The sequence below is a fragment of the Vigna unguiculata genome, chromosome 6 (genome assembly GCF_037176805.1).
Source record: "Vigna unguiculata cultivar grain cowpea cultivar isolate G323 ecotype 2 chromosome 6, ASM3717680v1, whole genome shotgun sequence".
Taxonomy (NCBI): domain Eukaryota; kingdom Viridiplantae; phylum Streptophyta; class Magnoliopsida; order Fabales; family Fabaceae; genus Vigna; species Vigna unguiculata.
In genome coordinates this window covers 35,497,431-35,505,827 of record NC_140797.1, presented here as the reverse complement: position 1 = coordinate 35,505,827, position 8,397 = coordinate 35,497,431, and positions in this window count along the sequence as shown.

Below are 8,397 nucleotides of genomic sequence, written 5' to 3'. Positions count from 1 at the left end.
TTTCATGAGAATCAAAACATTTATTAAATTTGCAAACATTAATGAAATCTAGTTGATAAAATTTAAAAATATTTAAAAAAATATATAAAAGGAAAACAAATATTCAAATTAAAATATATTTTAAATGTTTATTTACTTCAATTTTTTAAATTCTAATGAATCTCTTTTTTATACACTAATAAAAGTTATAATACATTACTTTATCAAAATGATGCAAAGAACAAATAATAAACATAATAATAAAATTTTAACATAGATCTTGTATCGTTTAAACTTCAATATATGTTGGATGGTGATAAAAAAAATTAATGGCAAAATTACATTAAATTTTTATATTATAGTAAATAAAAGTTATTGATACAATTATAGTATGATTGATAATGAGTTAGAAAATAAAAAATAATTAGATAAAATATATTCAAATAGTATTCTACATGATGAAAATAAACAACAAATAAAAAATTAACAAATTAAAAAATGTTTAAAAATAATTTGAGAGACTATTAAAAGAAATCACACAAATAAAAATAAATGTATAATTAAGGACATGATAAGATGAAAAATACCTCAGAGATCTAAGAAAACTTTTCAAATATCAACATATATACTTAATGGTTGAGAAATAACAAAAATAGTTTTAGAGAAACAAAAGAGTTATTCATATGAAACAAAAATTAATAATAAGTAAAGATTTTTTTTTAAATTACCTAATAAATGAAAGGTTTGTGCTATTACATGCTTAAATCGAGAGTATTAAACATTCTCATGTGAAAGAAAAATATACAATAAATAAAAATATAAAAATATAAAAAAATAGTAGAAATATTCAAATGTGAAACATAATTTTTTTTAATTGACATACATCTTTTTAACATATTTACATAATGGTTATGATAAGATGAAAAATACAGTTTAGATGCGAATGAGTTTCATGATAAACCAAATAATTTTAAAAAATAGATAGTATATATATATATATATATGTTGTTATTTAATTAATTGTTAATATTTTAATAATTTAAATGAAGACAGATATTATGGCAGAGATACCCAATTGAAAAAGTCAGATATTTCGCATACGCATACCTATACACAGTCAATACAGAAACGGGATCAGACAATACTCAGAGAGACATGTTTATTTGTCATCTCTAACTAGGGATGTCAAAAAAATCCGTACCCGCGGGTATCCACGGATAAAACCCGCAACGGATAGAAAATGGATATTAAAAATGGATACCCGCTACCGGTGGGTATGGGTATTTTTGATACCCGCATGTTAACGGGGCGGGTACGGATATCATAGTATCCGTACCCGTGGATACCCGTACCTGCTAAACTTTAATTCAGAAAAATTATTACCCCATAAAAGAGTCAAAACGTTATGAGTCTTCATTATATTAGTAAAAACTTTAATTCAGAAAATTTATATATATATATATATATATATATATATATATATATATTAGTAAAAACATTATGAGTCTTCATTCAATAATGGTGGTCAGATTCTTACCCCACAAATGAGTAAATTACTTCCATATACTGTGGAGGCATTGAAGGCATTGATGTGTCTCTAAGAATGGTTATGGACCAATATGGAAGGTAATGAAATTAACATTTTTACTTAGATATTTTAATTAAGTGATTATTAGAAATTTTTACTGAACTCCTTATGTTTTAAGGCTCTTCTAGATTAAAATTGGACAACATGAAACTTTATACAATGTTGCAAGAGGTGGATATTGATGAAGTTAGTAATTTCTTTAATATTTTATTCAAAAATAAACTACAATATAAATTGATAGTGATTTTTTACTTAACCAAACAATAATTATGGTTAAATAATTATTTTTTAAAATATTTTTGTAAATACCCGCGGGTACCCGTGGATACCCGCGGATATGAAAAAAATAGATGGGTACCCGCATAACGGATACCCGACGGATATGGGTACGGGCATGGGGCAGATATTTATTCAGCGGGTAGGGTACGGGGGAACTACTACCCGTACCCTACCCGCCCGTTGACATCCCTATCTCTAACTACTATACCTTTATAAAATTTAAAATATATTAATTATCTTTAACCAATGTCGTTAAGATAATGGTCTGCAAAACCCTAAAGAAATGGATACTATTGATTTAACTTGAAAATCCATAAATAAATAAATAAATAAATAAATAAATAAATAAATAAATAAATAAATAACACTAGCAAGCAAGTTGCGATAGTATGAAATGAAGATGTGTGGATGTTGTTACTTTTAGTGCGTGCACAACACAATTAAAAGGGTTAATTATACTTGCTTCAATATCTCTCCCTGTGTTCTTTTTGCTCTCAAACTTCTTAGGTTAAAAGAGAACAAAATTCACTTCTCTAAAAGTTGGTCCATTAGGTGTATGTTTCATATAATGATGCAAACACTTTTGAGAAATTAATAAAAATAAAAAATGTTGAAAGGGTGGGGTTAGAACTTCACACTTTTAGTATCTTTCAAGTATTAACTTTTTTTTTTTTTTAATTGACGTTGAATCCTATATCTTAATTGATTTGGTTCTAGACAAATTGGTCTTACAATTCCATGTAATTATTACTTGCATTTTATTTTTCGGTTACTATAATTACTTGCTTTTATTTTGTGAAAAAGAGTACCCACATTCTTGTCCCACATGAAATTACTTCCTACCTAGTAATCTGTTGACAATTAAAAAGAAAATAAAATTTTGTAATTTTTTATACACATTTCTTTACCTTTTTTATTCTTTTTATACTTATATAGTTCAATAAATTGTTTAATTCCTACCATTTAAGAAAAAAAATACCAATAATAAATAATTGTGATTAAAAAAATTAAAAATGTTTCTATTATATAACTACAATATTTTTATAAGCTTTATTATAATTTACTTTTAATGGTTTAATAAATATTTTTATTTTTAATAATAATCATATTAAAATTTTGAATTGTATTTATCGTTTTTTATTTTATCACCAAAATTTATATATATATATATATATATATATATATATATATATATTGAAATTTTGGTGATAAAATAAAAAACGATAAATACAATTCAAAATTTTAATATGATTATTATTACAAATAAAAATATTTATTAAACCACTAATAAATATATGGATAGTAGTCTCCTGCTTGTATTTAACTTTTGACAGTGTTTTGTACGATTAAAGTTTTGGAGATTTTAAAAAATTAAAAAAAAATTAATCCAACTTTTTAAATAACATTATTTCTTAATTAAAATCAAGTGGAAACTACGTACAGTAATATGTTTTGATAAATAGAAATGAATTTCACAAAATTATGAGATTTTTAATAATTTATAACTAATTGTAAAATTAAATTTGAAAGAATATGTTAAAGAATTTATCTCTAATATTTTTAAAATTCAAAATATTGTGATTATAAGTTTTTACTTCTCCACCGATAGTTTTCTTCCTATATTCCTATCTAAAACATACTCCAATGGTAAATACATAAAGATTTAAACTTTAGTTGGTCGTGTTGGGAAGATGTCCATCTTCAACAAAACATCTATGTTTCGGTAATACTGTAATTACAATTTCTTAGAATTTAGTTTTTTTTTAAATGCAATTTATATACTTTTTATTTTACTATTTTACTAGGTAGCATATGATATTTTTAACCTATTTCTTTACATTAATCATCGGTATGGGAAGAGTTATCCAATTTAAAAAGTTATTTTTTAAGTTTATTAAATCATATGAGATTTTGGATTGGTCCACTAGTTTATGAGATTGATTTATCTCCTCGTCTAACAAATCACATCTTTTAGTTAAGGAAGTATGTGTCAGATCATGTGTCAGATCATTTTCATGTGTTAGAACTTGATGAGGTTCACGTAAGAAAAATACTTCCCAATTGAAGTTAAACTAGTGAGAAAAAAAAATCATCAAAACAAGCAGCTCAGAGGAAAAACCACCAGATAATGAGGGCTCTGTAAAGTGATTCCAAGTGGAAGTTAGAAAAAAATGGGAATGCACATTAATGCGTGATGGTTAGACGAATGGGAAAGGAAAGTCACTAACTAATTTTAACAGTCCAAGTGAGACTATTTTTTTTGAAATTTGTTGATACTAGTAATGTTATTAAAGAATGGAAAAATGTTTGAGTTGTTAGACACCATGGTGGATGAAATTAGAGAGGAGCATGTTGTCCAAGTAGTTACAAATGGAACTTCTAACCTTGTGGCAACTAGGAGAAGGTTAATGGAAAAGAAACCCAAATTATTTTGATCTCCTTGTGCAACACACAGTCTTGATCCAGTGCTCAAAGATATTGGAAAGCTTTTAGTATTTTACAATATTATTAGCAATGCAACAAAAATCACCACTTACCTATATAGGCGCACATGAGTTCTTAATTTGTATAAAAAAAATACTCTAATAGAAGGAAATTAGCAAGACCAACTATCACACATTTGATTACTTCTTATCTTACACTAAATTATATTAACCAACAAAGAAAGACTCTTAGATCATTGTTTGATTCAGAGGAATGGGCTATTAGTCCACATGCTAACAAAAGTGAGGGTAAGAAAGTGATGAATCTAGTGTTGAGTGATTATAGATCTAGGAGATCAATCACCTATTGTTTAAAATGTGTGACTCCACTTGTAAAAGTGTCAAGGCTGGTAGATGGTGATGCAAAACCAATTATGCCAAATATTTATGAAGCAATGGATAAAGCCAAGGAGCAAATTGCTGAAAATTTCTAAAACATAAAGACAAGGTATAAAGTGTAGAAATTTATTGATACTAGGTGGAATTTACAACTACATAGGCCTCTTTGTTCAACAACCAATTATATTAATCTCAGGTAAACTAATTACACCTAAATTTTTCCTACCTAGTAGCATTATCTTCTTTGTTCTCATCAAAATATTTTTTATTGTCTTAGATATCACTATGACAAAAATTTCAATTTGGAGATAGTGGTGTTGATTGGTTTGTATGGAACATTTGAGATAATGGTTTTGAATGTAAGCATAAGAGTTATAATTGATCAACAACTTGAAAAGTTAAAGGGAGCTAAGGGGTTTTTTGGATTGAACATGGCAATAGCTCCTAGAAACAAGAAACAACTTGATAATGAAATTACTCTCATTACCATTTTTATATGATTTATAATTTATAATTACATTATATTATGACTCAATACTTCTTTGTTTTGTTAGCTTTTGGTGGGAGAGTCATAGAGGAGAAGGTAAAGAGTTGCAAAAGATAACCATGAAAATTTTGAGCCTCACATGTAGTGCAACATGGTGCGAAAGGAATTGGAGCACATTTGACCAAGTCCATACTAAGATAAGAAATAAATTGGAACAACAAAGATTAAATGTTTTTGCCTATGTAAAGTACAATCTTCAACTTGAGTTGAGACAAAAGAGTAAAGAAGATAAGTACTTTATTTGTTGTTCTTTTGCTAATATAGGTCATAAAAACTCAAATGCCAATACCAATAAAAAAGAAAAACGATAATAGGAATTGAGGAATCAATCGATACCATTAATGAAGGGGAAGAACTTTCAATAAAAGATGAAGATGACTTGTGACGTAGATCTTGGTGAGGATGAGGATGAAATGTGAATGATTAGAATATAATGTTTTTTTGAGGTTATTTAGGATACAAGCAACAACTGTAATTATGTTTGTATGACTATAATTATGCGCAAATAGCATGAGCAACACACTTATTTTTTTGGATGGCTGTAACACAAAATTAGTTTAGTAGCATGTAGTCATAGTTATAGGAATCTTATATAGCAATTACATTGTTTTTTGAAGGTAGTGTTGCTGAAATTGTGAAACTGCGTGATAAATACACATAGATACAACCACTCTATTTGAGTGAGTTTGTTTTGTTATTAATTATCTTTTTTCATATTTATATATCTTATATATTTAAGTATATGTTAATTTTCTTTAATATTTGTACAATGTTTATGAATCATACAATTCATGATACATACGATTCAAAATTTAAATTCTCCAAATTCAACTACCATAGTCTCCATTAGAGACCTAGTGTAAAGTGTGCAAACAAAACAAAAAATTAATATAAGATAAATTAAGTTGAGAAGATAACTTTTATCAACTGTGAATATTAAATTTGACTACTAAAACACTATAAAAAACTTAATAAAAAAATTTACTATATTTAAAAATCTAATTGGTTCATACAAGAAAAAAACATACCGATAAACTTGTAGATTTGCCTCTATCACACATTTATTTATATTATTATTAACTATTACTATATTATTATTATTAACATCGTTCTATATTAATATCATATCTTGGTTAAACATATCATTGCAGTTTGTTTGATGAATTTTATTACAAGATTTGAAAAATATTTAGGTTTTATTTATTTGCTTTTTTTTTTCAAATTGTAACTTTTATTTTATAATTAATTCCCAATAGAATGATATTCCACTTAAAAACATTGAAAGTTACAACCAATATATTTCATTTTTACTTATACTTAATTGAAATCATTTAAAATTTCAAAAATATTCTAATTACAATGTAACATAGCACATTTTTTAATACCTAGAATAAGTTTCTCGATTATCATATTTCAAAAATATAATTTTTGAAAATATAAATAACTTTAATTTAAATAACGATCCTTTAAAAAATACGAGAGAGGAGGGGAGAGAAGAGAAAAAGAGATTTTTTTTCTCAACAAATAAAATTATAAATATATATAAATGGAGTGTTTAGAATACTCCAGTCCTTATACATGATATTTATAAAAGGAAAAGAGATATAAAGAGCCACAAAAATACATCTCTTTGCCAAACCTACACATCAATTAAAAATCTAACCAACCTGACATATTGCCAACATACACATCAACTAAGAAATCAAATAACCCAACCCCACGTATTAGAGAAAAATTAAAAAAGACAATCTAAGTTTTATGTAGAAGAATGTACTAAACAATAAAGAACTACAACAAAAACACATGATAACATTTATCCAACACATATTAGAGTACTGCTCTTCTTCACATAAAGTTTTTTACCGCAATTCAACTCCCTTTCCCGTAGTAGTTTTTAGAACCATTTTGTACATCTTCGCAATAATGGGTATAGAACTTTGTTTTCCACAATGTTTGCTTCAAGCACCTACACAAAAAGTTAGATACAAACACACAAATATTTTTTGTAGATTATATACCCTTCCCTCTCTTCCTATTAGAGGTTAGTCTACCTCTCCCTTACTAAGATACCCATATGTTTATGGTATACCTCTTTATGTTGTCTAAGAGACAGATCTAATGCACTCAATTGGACATTAAAGCCATTCTACGTACGAGAACTTCACAGTATGAGATTTGTATTTCATCCATGTTCACACTCTCAATTGCGCCATAGTGAAAATTTCCTCTGCATCAATCAACTTTTCCTTGCCTAAAAACAACTCTATTCCTATGACTCCAAATGTTACATATGACAGAAATCCATAATCCCTTTCATAGATTGTTCCTCTTGTTGTTAAAATGCAACATGAAAAAATTTTGGAAATGAACACACGATTGATTATGGTGTGTAGTGCTTACACCTACCCATCTATTGCACATATTCCATACCTTGTTGGCAATGTTACATGTAAAAAATAAGTGGCTTACAGTTTCCTCCTCTAACCCACATAACGCGCATAAGGTGTCTTGTAATGTTGTTCCTCTCCTTCTAATATTATCCTCTGTTGCCACCCTATTTAAGATTGTCCTTCAAGCAAAATATTGTGCAGATGGGAGGGCTCTTATACTCCAAAATAACTTGAACATATCAGAATGTTCCCCAATAAATGTGTTATGCAATTTTGTATAAGCAGATTTTACTGTATACTTCTCCCCTTCCACATCTTTCCAAACCCATGTATCATCACCTTCTATGTGTAATGAGTTGTGTGTTAATATATGCATGAATTCCATTAGTTGGGGTTTTTTCCATTCAAACAGTTCTCTCCTCCAACTCAGTTTCCAATCCCAATTGTTACTAATCCAACTCTCTAACTCAACTAATGTTTATTCTCTATTATGAGAGTTAGCATATAGCCTAGGGAATCTAACATTTAATGGGATATATCCTACCCACGTGTCCTCCCAAAACTTGATCTTAGTCCCTGATCTAACTTTCCACTCAATATTTTGATCAAATCATCTTCCTCTGACCTTCACCACTTACTTCACTTAAATCTTTCCACCACAAAGACGCATATTGTTTTTTGAAATTTCCATTTAAATTTCTTCAAGATCCATATTTTCTAATATGTCTTTCCATAATCCTTGTTCATCCGCACTTAATCTCCATTTCCACTTAGCTAATAAGACTTTGTTGA